The following is a 14,651-nucleotide window of genomic DNA, read 5'->3' on the forward strand; positions in this document are numbered from 1 at the left end:
CTTTCTTTTGATTCAGAAGGTTTGAACCTCTGTTTAGGTAAAATCTCCAAAGGGATATTTGAACTTCCTTAGAGGCCTATGGTGAAAAACGAATATCCTCAGATGAAAAGTAGAAAGAAGCCATCTGTGAAAGTGCTTTCTGATGTGTGGATTCAATGTGCCGAGTTAAACCTTGCTTTTGATTCACCAGGTTGCAGGCATCCTATTAAAAGAAACTGCAAAGGGACATTCGGGAGCACTTTGAGGCCTGTAGTGAAAAGCAGAATATTCCAAGATTAAAACTAGAAAGAAGCTATCATTGAAACTGCTTTTGTTGTGTGGATTCATCTCACAGAGTTAAACCTTTCTTTTGATTCAGCAGGTTGGAAACAGTCTTTGGTAGAATATGTGAAGGGACATTTTGGAGACAATGGAGGCCTAAGGTGTAAAATTGAATATCTCCAGAGGAAAACTAGAAAGAAGCTGTTTTGAAACAGCTTTGTGATGTGTGGATTCATCTCACAGATTAAACCTTACTTTTGATTCAGCAGGGTGGAAACACTCTTTTTGTAGAATCTGCGAAAGGTCATTTTGGAGTCTATTGAGGCCTATGGTGTAAAACCAAATTTCCCCATATAAAAACTGGAAAGAAGCTTTCTGTGAAACTGATTTTTGTTGTGAAACTTCAATTCACAGAGTTAAAATTTCTTTTGAATCAGAAGGTTGGATACACCCTTTGAATAGAATCCGTGAAGGGACATTTTGGAGCCCTTTGAAGCCTGTGATGAAAACTGAATATCTGCCGGGCGCGGTGGCTCACACCTGTAATCCCAGCACTTTGGGAGGCCGAGGCGGGCGGATCACAAGGTCAGGAGATCGAGACCACGGTGAAACCCCGTCTCTACTAAAAATACAAAAAAAAATTAGCCGGGCGCAGTTGTTGGCGCCTGTAGTCCCAGCTACTCGGGAGGCTGAGGCAGGAGAATGGCGTGAACCCGGGAGGCGGAGCTTGCAGTGAGCCGAGATCGTGCCACTGCACTCCAGCCTGGGCAACAGAGCGAGACTCCGTCTCAAAAAAAAAAAAAAAAAAAAGAAAACTGAATATCCCCAGATAAAAACTAGAAATAACCTATCTGTGAAACTGATTTGCTATGTCTGTACTCATCTCACAGAGTTAAACCTTTATTTTGATTCAGCAGGTCTGAAACAGGCTTTAGGTAGAATCTGCGCCAGGACATTTTAGAGCCCATTATATCCAAAACCGATTATCTCCAGATAAAAATTAGAAACAAGCTGTCTGTGCAACTGCTTTCTGAAGGGTGGATTCATCTCACAGTTAAACCTTTCTTTTTAATCAGCAGGTAGGAAACACTCTTTCAATTGAAACTTGGAAGGGACATTTGGAAGCCTACAGAGGCCTATTTTGAAAAACTGAATATCCACAGATAAAAACTAGAAAGAAGTTATCTGTAAAACTGTTTTGTGATGTGTGGATTCATCACACAGAGTTAAGCCTTTTTATGATTCTGCAGGTGAGAAATACTCTTTTTGAAGAATTTTTGAAGGGACATTTGGGAGCCTTTTGAACCTATGGTGAAAAACTAAATATCCAAAGGTAAAAACTAGAAATAATCTATCTGTGAAATTTCTTTGTGATGTGTGGATTTATCTCACAGATTTAAACCTTTCTTTAAACCTTTCTTTTAACACAGCAGGTTTGAAACACTCTTTAGGTAGAATCTGCCAGGACACATTTGGGAGCTTATAGAAGCCTATGGTGAAAAACAGAATATGCCCAGATAAAAACCAGAAGGAAGCTATCTGTGAAACTGCTTTGTGATGTATGGATGCATCTCACAGAGCTAAAACCTTATTTTGATTCAGCAGGTTGGCAACACTCTTTTGGTAGAATTTGTGAATGGACATTTTGATCCTATGGTGAAAAACAGAATATTATCAGACACAAATTAGAAAGAAGCTATCTGTGAAACTGCTTTGTGACATGTGGATTCAGCTCACAGATTTAAACATTTTTTTTTTAATTCAAGAGATTGGAAACACTCCTTTGTTAGAATCTGTTAAGGGACATTTGGGATCCCACTGAGGCCTATGATGAAAAACCGAACATTCCCAGATACAAACTGGAAAGAAACTATCAGTGCAATTGCTTTGTGATGTGTGAATTCATCTCAAAGAGTTAATTTTGATTCAGAAATTTGCAAACATTCTTTTACTATTATTATTATTATTATTATTATTTAAGACCTATATTAACAGGTGCTTGCAGTTTGTTGACTTTTTTGAAAAAATCAAGTTGTAAACTTTTATTACAAATTAAAAATGAAGTTCTTAAAACTCTCGACTTGACCAGATACGAAACAATTTAAAAACTTTTAAAGGCGTATTGAGAAAAACCAGGCTTTTTTAAAAAACACGTTTGTTATTACCAAAAAGAGACATCTTTAGGTAAAAATAATAAAAACCCCATGCTGCATAGATAATGCAGATAGTTCTATTTCTCTGGTCAATGGGCAAAAAGCAAGCACTTAAGGTCTTCAGCTCCAATCTTTTGTTCATTTCTTATTGCTGGAATTTCATATTTCTTCTTGTTGGATGACTAAAACGGATGATGATAGAGATGGTAAGCTGGCATTTACTCAGCCCCGCCCTGCTCAGCCTCGGGAGCAGACGAATTCTCAGCTGGTGGATCGGCTGCTTTTGTCTCTTTGCCATCTTGTGGTTTAGGGTTTTCTGGGAGTCTGCAACGGTAATTGAAGTTGTGGCGGTACTGACATTGAGGTGGCTGCTGACTTTGGGTCTCATCTCCTTGATTTTCTTTATCTTCTTCATTGCCATCCTCTCTAGGCTATCTTTGGCGAAGAGGGCCACTGCAGAATCGTGGTCTATATTCCCGATACATATTCTGCCTCACTGGTCTACCTTGTTCTCCTGCACTCTGGTTGTCAGCACCCTCCATCACTTCTCCCTGCACTGGAGGGTTGGAATACTGTGGTCGACGCCCATAGCATCTCTGCATGTAGTAAGGTGGGAACCTTCGCCTGCAGTAGGGCTGTCGTTGTTGGGCCTGGCCTTCGGGAGCACTCTCTGATCCCTCGTTCTTTTCCCCACTCTCACTATTCTGGTAATTTTGCTGGTAATTGCATGGAGGACCCCTACGACATGGATAGTGTCTATAATGGTTACGGTCTGCTGCATATTTACTGCCTTGAACTGGAACACCAACAGGACCTGTAACATTTGCTGCTTCCACACCCTTTTCTCCTTCAACAACATCAAACTCCACAGTCTCTCCATCTCCTACACTGCGAAGGTACTTCCTGGGGTTATTCTTTTTTACAGCAGTCTGATGTACAAATACATCTTCCTTGGTGTCATTCCTTTTGACGAAACCATATCCATTCCTTACATTGAACCATTTTACTGTTCCCAAAACCTTCGTTGCAATGACCTTCTTGTCCCCGCCGGCAGGCACCGCCGATGTGAGGCTGCCCGGGCCACTGCTCCCTGGGCCGCTGCCTGTAGTGCCGGTCTTGATGTGGGCGGCACCGAGGGTGGGAGCGGCAGGGGGGCACGGGGGCGGCGGGCTGCTGGTGGGTCTCGGCCTTGCTGCTCATGGTTGCGGTGATGGTGACTGGGGCCCGCTGCAGCAGCTGCGGCTCCTCCCGGGGTGTGATGGTAACTAGGCCGGTGGCGGCAGTGGGGCTGCTCAGGACTCTCTGGGGTTCGCTCTCCACTCCCGCTACCGATCAAACTGGCAAACATTCTTTTTGAAGAATTTGCGAAGAAACATTCCAGAGCCCTTTGAAGTATGTCATGCAAAACTAAGTATCCCCAGATAAAAATTATAAAGAATCTATCTGTGCAACTGCTTTGTGATTTGTGGATTCATTTCACAGAGTTAAACATTTATTTTGATACAACAGGTTTGAAACATTCTTTAGTTAGAATCTGTGAAAGGACTTTTGGTAGCATTGAGGCCTATGGTGAAAAACAAAACAGCCCCAGATAAAAACTGGACAGAAGCTATCAGTCAAACTGCTTTGAGATGCGTGGATTCATCTCACAGAGTGAAACCCTTCTTTTGATTCAGCAGGTTGGAAACACTCTTTTGGTAGAAACTACAAAGGGAAATTTGGGAGCCCTTTGTGGCCTGTGGTGAAAAACCAAATATCCCTAGATAATAAGTAGTAAAAAGCTATCTATAAACTACTTGTGATGTGTGGATTCGTCTCACAGAGTTAAACCTTTCTTTTGATACAGGAGGCTTGAAACACTCTTTAGATACAATCTGTGTATTGACATTTTGGTGTCCCTAGAGGCCTATGATGAAAAACTAAATATCCCCACATAAAAACAAAGAAGCTATCTGTGAAACTGCTATCTGACGTGTGAATTCAACTCACAGAGTTAAACATTTCTCTTGATTCAGCAAGTGGCAAGCATTCTTTTAATAGAATCTGCAAAAGAAAGTTGGAAAACCACTTGAGGCCTTTAGTGATAAACAGAATATCTAGAGAATTAAAGTAGAAAGAAGTTATCTTGGAAACTGCTGTGTGATGCGTGAATTCATCTCACAGAGTGAAACCCTTCTTTTGATTCAGCAGGTTGGAAACACTCTTTTGGTAGAAACTACAAAGGGAAATTTGGGAGCCTTTTGTTGCCTATGGTCAAAAACCAAATAGTCCAAGAAAAAAGCTAGAAAGAAGCTATCAATGAAACTGCTTTGTGATGTGGGGATTCTTCTCACAGAGTTAAACCTTTCTGTTGATTCAGCAGGTTTGAGATAATTTTTAGGTATAAACTGCAAAGGGACATTTGGGAACCCATTGAGGCCTACATTAAGAATCCAACTATCTCCAGATAAAAACTAGAACGAAGCTATCTGTGAAACTGCTTTGTGATGTGTGGACTTATCTCACAGAGATAAACCTTTTATTGATACAACTGGTTTGAAACACTCTTTAGGTAGAATCTGTGAATGGACATTTTGGAGTGCATAGAGGCCCATGTAGAAAAACCGAATATCTCCAGATAAAAACTACAAAGAAGCTATCTGTGAAACTACTATCTGATATGTAGATTCAACTCAGAGTTAAAAGTTTCTTTTGAATCAGTAAGTTGAACACATTCTTTTAGTAGAATCTTCAAAATGACATTTGAAAGGCACTTGAGGCCTTTAGTGAGAAACAGAATATTCACAGAAAAAAACTAGAAAGAAGTTTTCTTGGAAACTGCTTTGTGATGTGTGGATTCCCATCACAGAGTTAAACCTTTGTTTTGATACAGCAGGTTTGAACCACTCTTTAGGTAGAATCTATGAAGGGACACTTGGGAGCCCACAGAGGCTGACGGTAAAGAACAGAATATCCCCAGATAAATACTAGAAGGAAGCTATCTATGAAACTGCATTGTGATGTGTGGATTCATCTCACAGAGTTAAACCTTTTTGTTTGATTCAACAGGTTGGAAATACTCTTTTAGTAGAATCTGTGATAGGGACATTTTGGAGACCATTGAAGCCTATGGTGAAAAACTAAATATCCACAGATAAAAAGTAGGAAGAAGCTATCTGTGAAACTGCTTTGTGATGTTTGGATTCATCTCACAGGGTCAAACCACTCTTTTGATTCAGTAGCTTGGAAACACTTTTTTTGTAGAATCTGCAAAGGGACATTTTGGAGCTTCTAGAGTCCTGAGGTGAAAAACTGAATATCTCCACAAAAAACTAGATAGAAGCTATCTGTGAATCTTCGTTGTGATGTGTGGATTCATCTCACAGCTTTATAACTCTCCTCTGATTCAGTAGTTTGCAAACACTCTTTTGGTAGAATCTGGGAAGGGACATATGAAATCACTTTTAGGCCTATTTTGAAAAACCAAATATCTGTGGTTTGAGGTCCATAGTGAAAAACAGAATATCCCAGATTAAAAACAGAAAGAAGGTATTTGTGAAACTGCTTTGTGATTTGTGCATTCATCTCACAGGGTTAAACCTTTCTTTTGATACAGCAGATTTGAAACACTCTTTAGGTAAAATCTACCAAGGGACATTTGGGAGCCCATAGAAGCCTAAGGTGAAAAACAGAATATCCCCAGATAAAAACTAGATGATTTCTGTGGAACTGTCTTGTGATGTGTGGATTCATCTTAGGTAGTAAACGGAGTAAAACCTTTTTTTTTTTTTTTTTTTTTTTTTTTAAATTCAGCAGGTTGAAAACACTCTTTGGTAGAATCTGCAAAGAGACATTTGGGAGACCTTTGATGCCCATGGTGAAAAACCGAATATCCCCAGATAAGAAGCAGAGAGAAGTTATCTGTGAAACTGCTTTCTGATGTAGGGATTTAAGTCACAGAATTAAACCTTTTTGTTTGATGCTGTAGGTTTCCAACTCTCCTTAGGTAGAATCTGCAAAGGGACATTTGGGAGTTCTTTGACACCTATGGTGAGAAACCGAGTATCACCAGATAAAAACTAGATAGAAGCTGTCTGTAAAACTGCTGTGTGATGATTTGATTCATCTCACAGTGTTAAACCTTTCTTTCGATTTAGTAGGTTGGAAACTTTTTTTGGTAGAATCTCAGAGGGGACATTTGGGAGCACTTTGAGGCCTATGGTGAAAAACCAAATATTGCAAGAAAAAAAAAAAAAACTGGAAAGAATCTATCAGTGAAACTGCTTTGTGATGTGTGGTTTCATTTCATAGAGTTAAACCTTCTTTTGATTCAGCAGTTTGGAAACACTGTTTTGGTAGAATCTGCGAAGGGAAATTTGGGAGCACTTTGAGGCCTGTGGTGAAAAACCAAATATCCACAAATAAAAACTAGAAAGTAGGTTTCTCTGAAACTGATTTTTGACGTGTGTATTCAGCTCTCAGAGTTAAATCTTTCTTTTTATTCAGCAGGTTGTAAACACTCTTTTGATAGAATCTACAAGTGGACATTTGGGAGCCCTTTGAGGCCTACAGTGAAAAACGGAATATTTCAAGATAAATCTAGAAAGAAGCAGTCAGTGAAACTTCTTTGTGATGTATTGATTCATCTCACAGAGTTAAACTTTTCTTTTGATTCAATTCATTGGAACCATTCTTTTTGTCGAAAATCTGAAGGGACATTTAGTAGCCCATTGAGGCCTGTGGTGAGAAACTGAATATCTCCAGATAAAAACTAGAAAGAAGCTATCTGTGAAACAGAATTGTGAAATGTGCATTCAGCTCACACAGTTAAACCTTCCTTTGATTCAGCAGAATGGAAACACCTTTTTTGTAGAATCTGGAAAGGGACATTTGGGAGCCCATTGTGGCCTATGGTGATAAATCGAATATCCCCAGATGAAAGCAAGAAAGAAGTTATCTGTGAAACTGCTTTGTGCTTTGTGGATTCATCTCAACAGAGTTAAACCTTTCTTATGATTCAGCAGGTTGCAAATATTCTTTTTGTATTATCTGTGAAGGGACATTTTGGAGCCCATTTAGGCCTATGATGAAAATGATAATATTCACAGATAAAAACTGAAATGCAGTTATCTGTGAAACTGTTTTGGGATTGATGGGGTGATCAGACCCAACATTAGGTCGTGGGGGCAACAAAGTCCACAGAGACAAAATAATGAGGAAAAGACAGTTTGAGAGAGAAAGTTGGACTAGGGGCCACTGTGAGTGTGGAGACTGCGACAGCCCCAAACTCTGGGAGCCCCAAACTCTGTTGGTGCTCAAACAAAAAACAGGTGGTGAAGATGTGGGGGTTGAAAGGAAATGGTGTATCAAGTGACAGAGAAACATATGGCTATTTGATATAATGGGAGTGCTAGAAGCAAAGAGCCAGCAAGTCTAGCGGATATGAGAGCCTTGCCTCAGCTTCTCTCACAACACTCAACTTTTCTCCCAACATGCCCCCTTCTCTTTTTGTAAAAACTGCCACAGCTATTGTTTTCATTAGCATAAGGAGACCTCTTTTTTTAAATAATTGAGCAAGGCAATTGCAGGATTTGCAGCCCTTAATTGTCAGTTGGCAATCCAGCTTCATTTTTCTTAGCCCTTGTTCAAAATGAAGTCTCTCTGGTTTTAATGTTTCTTACATATCTCCCCTATCCCTTTTACAAGAGGAACTTTAATCCTAGGGGTGGCTTGTATGGGGGGAACCTGGTCCATGGTTGGGATTCATGGGTCCTTCCAGTCTCCTGTTCCATGGTTGTACACATCTTGAGGGCACCTACACGTTTTGCACATCTTCTGCAAAAAGAAAAGCATAACCTCACCCCCACATTAGTAATTCTACTGAAACAGAATCAAAAACTTTGTGGTTGGCCGGGAGCGGTGGCTCAAGCCTGTAATCCCAGCACTTTGGGAGGCTGAGACGGGTGGATCACGAGGTCAGGAGATTGAGACCATCCTGGCTAACACGGTGAAACCCCGTATCTACTAAAAAATACAAAAAACTAGCCAGACGAGGTGGCAGGCGCCTGTAGTCCCAGCTACTTGGGAGGCTGAGGCAGGAGAATGGTGGGAACCCAGGAGTTGGAGCTTGCAGTGAGCTGAGATCCGGCCACTGCACTCCAGCCTGGGTGACAGAGTGAGACTCTGTCTAAAAAAAAAAAAACAAAACAAAACAAAACAAAAAAACTTTGTGGCTATATCCAGGAAGCATGTCATTGCTGAAGCATTTGTAACTCAGCATTTGTAAATAAGCTTCTGCTTCTTTGGTTAATTACCATGGGTAAAACTTACCACTGATAATGAGAAGCAGGCCCCTTCTAACAGAAGGCACAGAGAAAGCAAATCAAGGCTTAAAACCAGTCCCTAAACCTTCAATTTGCACTGTACAGGTGGACCCACTAGATGCTGTAGTTCATGATAAATCTTCAGAGGTCTGGTGGACACTCACGTGGACACCTGACTGTTACATGGAGAGACACAAGCAAATCCTCTTTCTTATAAAATTATATTTCCTATAAAATTATCTTTCCTCTTTTCCAACTCTTTTTATGTGCCTCCCTCCACCACATATCTTGTTCAGCCTTTTTATTTTCCTTTTGTCGTGTCAGGTGTTGTTCAGTTGCAGTTGTGGGTTGATCATTTTGTGAATTTAAAAAATTTAATGTGAATAAAGTTAAATGCAATTGCATATGTAGTATCTTATATTCCTCATCCCCTCCCTCTTGCTTTTGTATTTGAATTTTTACAGTACAATTAGCTCTTTCCACTATTGCTTGTCTTCATGAGTTATATGAAATACCCGCAGTATGGGTAATATTCCACTGTTGAAAAAATGTAGCCATGGCTTTACTACAGTATCCTGGGTCATTACCTGTTTTGATTTTTTCTGGGATTCCCATAACTGAAAAGCAAGATAAAAGATGTATTTTAACATGAGCTGTAGTGTCCCCTGTTTTACAGGTGGCCCAGATAAAAAGCAAATAGGTATCTAATGAAACATGAACAAAGGACAATTTTCCAAAAGCAGGAATGTGTTACATCCATCTGCCAGATGGAATTTGTAGATAAACCTCTATGGTTAACTTCTGTTCCTTGATGTGGCAGATGCAGGATTTGCCAGGCAGAAAGGTGTTGTTCAATTTCTTTAACTTGTTTCCATGATAGACCATATCTTTTTCTAAGGCCTGTGGCATTAAGTCGGGTTAAAGCATGAAATATTTGTGCATCAATAAAAGGCTGCAGACATCAATGCATCTGTCTTTTGATTAAGTTTAGTTAAAGCTCCAGGGAGGTTAGTATCTGCTCTCATATGATTGATATAGAAAGGTGAATGCCTTTGTTGTACGGCTTGCTGTAAAGAATGAAATAAAAAATTAAGTGTTTCATCAGTCACATTTCAAATTAAGACACATTCAATAGTTTGCATGGCTTGCATGACATAGGCTGAATCAGAAACAATGTTAACTGGCTGTTTTAAAGTTTTTAACACTGTTATCACAGCCATAAGTTCAGCCCTTTGAGCAGAAGCAAAGTCAGTTTGAAATACTTGCTTTTGAGGTCCTGCAAATGAAGCTTTTCAATTATTAGATCCATCAATAAAAACAGTAATGACCCCTTCAATAGGGGCTTTTTGAGTAATAGAAGGCAATACCCAGGATGTTAATTTTAGAAACTGGAAGGTTTTAGACTTAGGGTAATGATTATCAAGAATGCCAATGAAACCAGCCAAATTTACTTGCCATTCTTGAGAATTATTATAGACTTGTTGAATTTGTTGTTTAGTTAGTGGAATTATAATATGATTTGGATCATATTCCATTAGCTTTGTTGTGCACAGCCTAGCTTGTCCTACTAGCACAGCAATTTGATCTAAGTACAGTACAGAGTGAGCATTTTGGTTGTATTATGAGGTAGAAAAAGCCATTCAACTAGATCATCCTGTTGAACTATAACTCCTGTAGGCAAATGCTTAGTAGGAAAAACTAAAAACTGTAATGGTTGTATCAGATTAATCCGTTCTACTTGTCCTTGCTAATTTTTTTTCTCAGTTAATTGAAATTCCACTAATGCTTCTTTGGAGAGGGAGCATTTAAGGTTAGAATCACCTCATAAAGTAGAAAAGAGGTGAGACATAGCATAAGTAGAAATGCCTAAAGTTGGACAAATCCAATTAATGTCTCCTAATGATTTTTGGAAATCATTTAAGGTTTCTAAAATATCTCGTCAAATTTGAACCTTTTGAGGCTTAACAACACTTTGCTCTACCTTCTTTCCTAGATATTGAAAGGGAGTATAAGTGAATTTTGTCAGGGGCTATAATTAACCCTGCTGTATGTACAGCCTTTTCTATCTATTTGTAGTACAACATCAATTCTTCCCTAGTTTGTTTCACACAGAATATCGTCCATGTAATAGAAAATATAACATTTTTTGAACTGTTCTCTAACTGGCTTAATAGCTTTCCCAACATAAGTTTGACAAATAATCAGGCTATTTAGTATGCCTTGTGGTAGTACTTTCCAATGGTATCTGTCTGCCAGTTATTATTATTTATGGTGGGAACAGTAGAAGCAAATTTTTCATAATCTTGCGGGGGCTAAAGGAATGGTAAAAAAGCAATAGTTTAGATCTATCAATATGGGAGGCCAGTATTTTGGAATCATTCCTGGGGAGGGCAGCCCTGGTTGTAGCATGCCCATAGGTTGAATCACAGCATTAACAGTCCTCAAATCTGTTATCATTCTCCATTTACCAGATTCTTTCTTAATGACAAACACAGGAGAATTCTAAGGGGAGAAATTAGGCTCTATATGTCCCTTTGGCAGTTGTCCCAGCACCAGTTCTTTAAAAGCCTCCAGTTTTTTTCTGTTTCAGTGGTCATTGCTCCACCCAAATCAGTTTGGCAGTTAACCAAAGAAGAGGAACGGGAACTGGAGGCTCAATAATGACTGCTTCTAAAAATAAAACCCCAATCCAGTCCAATCTGTTTGTCCTTTTAATTCTAAAGTTTCTGATTGGACTTTTTTTTTTTTTTTTTTTTTTTTTTTTTTTTTTTTTTTTTTTTGTTAGACAAGAGTCTAGTCCTATTGCCCTGGCTGGTGTGCAGTGGTGTGATCTTGGCTCACTGCAAGCTGTACCTCCTGGGTTTGCACCATTCTCCTGCCTCTGCCTCCCAAGTAGCTGGGACTACAGACACCCACCACCGTGCCCAGATAATTTTTTGTATTTTTAGTAGAGATGGATTTTTACCGTGTGAGCCATGATGGTCTCAATCTCCTGACCTCATGATCCACTCACCTTGGCCTCCAGAAGTGCTGAGATAACTGGTGTGAGCCACCACATCCAGCCCTGACTGACCATTTTTACCTTTTTCTAGTTCTTTTCTCTGGCAAATCCCATATTTTTCATCATTTTTCTGTTATTACTACTACATAGATCCGTAGGAATAGATATTTCAGCATCCCATTATTGCAATAAGTCTCTACACCATAAATTGACAGGAATAGGTATAATGAGTCTGAATTGTCCCTTCCTTACCATCTGGCCATTGACATGGTAAAATCAAAGGACTTTGAAAAACTTCCATGGCAGCTCCTACTGCAACAGTACCAATGGATGCCTTTTGCTTAGGTCAGTACGAGGGCCATTGATTTCTAACAATAATGGAGATATCAGCTCCAATTATCTACTAGTCTTTCAAAACCTTTTCCCTGAATAATTACTGTGCAAATAGGTCTTTTGTCAGACACTTGATTAACCCAACACACAGCCTTTCCTGCTGGATTAGTATTACCAAAGCTTCCTGTTTTTTTCGTTGTGCTGCTTCCTAGTTTTATGTAAGGTAACAGCAACAACCGAACAATCCTTTCTCCTGGGGGGGCAGACCATGGAGTCAAGAAACTGACAACTAATTGAATTTCTCTGGTATAATCAGAGTCAATTATTCCTGTATGTACAGTATCATCTTTTAAATTTAAACTAGACCTTTCAAGTAATAGACAAAGTGTTCCTGAGGGTAAGGGTCCCCTAACTCCCATGGGGACCTTCTTTTGTTGCTCCCCAGGAAGTAAGGAGATGGGAATTGTGTGGTAGAAGTCTACCACAATACCGCCTGTTGAGGCAGGGAACAATTTTTGTATATTTGTAAGGGCACTGACTCTGATGGGTATGCCTCTGTTTGTTGAGGGGGTGGAGGTGAGCCCCTTTTCCCGTTTTCCAAAAGAGTTTGTCCATCTTTACTAAATTTAGAATGACACTGTGTTGCCCAGTGATTGCTGTTCTTACACCGACGACATACACCAGGGCCTTTCTGTTGATTGATGGTTGTAGTTTTTACCTTTTGATTTTCTTTTCTACATTCCTTTCTTGTGTTGTCAAATTACCCACAATTAAAGCAAGAGCCTGAGAAATGGGGCATATTCTTTCCTACTCTTAATCCAGCCATGGCCGGAGCTACCAGAGTAGCCTTATATAAGTTACCTCCAATGCCATCGCAATCCTTAATATATTCAGCTAAATGAGACTTCCCTCTCAGGGGTCCAATAGAGTTTGACACTCTGCAATAGCATTATTGTATGCAAGAAGCTGTATTACAACCTCCTGAACTGTTTTGTTACTTATGGCTTTATACACAGCCTCTTGGAGCCAATCAATATAATCAATATATCATTGTTTAAATCCTTGTTGGAGGGAGCCAAAAGAAGGATTTTTTTTTTTTTTTTTTGAGACGGAGTCTCACTCTGTCGCCCAGGCTGGAGTGCAGTGGCCGGATCTCAGCTCACTGCAAGCTCCGCCTCCCAGGTTCACGCCATTCTCCTGCCTCAGCCTCCCGAGTAGCTGGGACTACAGGCGCCCGCCGCCTTGCCTGGGTAGTTTTTTGTATTTTTTAGTAAAGACGGGGTTTCACCGTGTTAGCCAGGATGGTCTCGATCTCCTGACCTCGTCATCCGCCCGTCTCGGCCTCCCAAAGTGCTGGGATTACAGGCTTGAGCCACCGCGCCCGGCCAAGAAGGATATTTTCCCCTGTAACATGTATCCTTTCCCATGCCCACACAAAGCGCAGCTGAACAATGGTAACATCCTCCGTTACTCTTGGTTCTCTAATTGACCACAATTTAGCCCAGCTCCCATTAACTTTTCAAAGGAAATGGGCACAGGTGGCTGTGCTTGTGTGTTTTCCCTTGCCTGAGTCGGAGCTCCATCAGCCCACTAAGTTTTAAACTCCAAGTATTGAGATGGAGTGAGAACAAATTTTGTCAAAGTATCCCAATTATATGGTATTAACCTATTATCAGGAGCCATATTTTTTAGTACTTTGCACAAAAGGAGAGTTCAGTACATATTGACTAATGGCTTGCTTAAATTTCTTTGGTAACTTAAAAGGAAAAGAGACCCAATTAGCTATATTCTGTCCTCCCTGCTAGATTATAGTAATGGGAAATTGTCATGCTTCAAGGTCCCCCTCAGCTCTGGTTTTTCAAATAGAATTTTGTATAATACCAGGTATTGCTCCAGGGTTTAAAGTTGAAACTACAGGATCAGTAAGTTTTTCAGCTAATTTTCTTTCTCACCCATTAAGGAAAGAAAGAAGAGTTGGCCATTCACTTAATTCAGCAGGTGGAGCCTACAAGTTAATAAAACATAATTTTTCGTTTTCATTTCTTTTCTTTAATCTCCGGTAGCTGTTCCTCAATCTCAGAATCTGAGGTTAGTTATTTACACTCGTCCTCTTCTTCTTCATCTGAATCTGCCTTATCATCTGTTTGAAATGATTCAAGAGCTGCCTTTCTTAACACCCACATTGACCAAGTGGGAACTGGAATTTCTGCTCCCTCTTTATACAACTTTTTAAAATATCTGCCAATTATCTCCCATTTACCCAACTCCATAGTTCTTTGTTCCAGGAACCACGGGGAAAACTGCTTTACTAAAGAGCGAAACCAAATCCTGAGTACTAACTTTCACTCCCCCTCTTAGGAATAAATGCCTTAAGAAATTTAAACAAGCAAAATGTCTGCTTTCACTTTGTCTTATTATTACCCTGGTCATTCTGAGTACTCAGCTTTCCCACCAAGCTTCTTTTAGATGCTCCTGGCGATGCATCCTGGTGATGTGTATGGCTCTAGCTTTCTTTCACCTTGGTCTTTCTCATCCCACATTGGGCAACCAGGAATGTTGGAGTGATCAGACCCAAAAAAATGCCATGGGGGTGACAAAGTC

General features: G+C 40.0%; 1 pseudogene; it reads right to left on the reverse strand.

Annotated features, from left to right (window-relative positions):
• Positions 1-2,301: 2,301 nt before the first annotated feature.
• On the reverse strand, positions 2,302-3,747 carry LOC126941735 (Y-box-binding protein 1-like; annotated as a pseudogene).
• Between the last annotated feature and the right edge of the window lie 10,904 nt (positions 3,748-14,651).

This window comes from Macaca thibetana, chromosome 19, assembly GCF_024542745.1.
Source record: "Macaca thibetana thibetana isolate TM-01 chromosome 19, ASM2454274v1, whole genome shotgun sequence".
Classification (NCBI taxonomy): Eukaryota; Metazoa; Chordata; class Mammalia; order Primates; family Cercopithecidae; genus Macaca; species Macaca thibetana.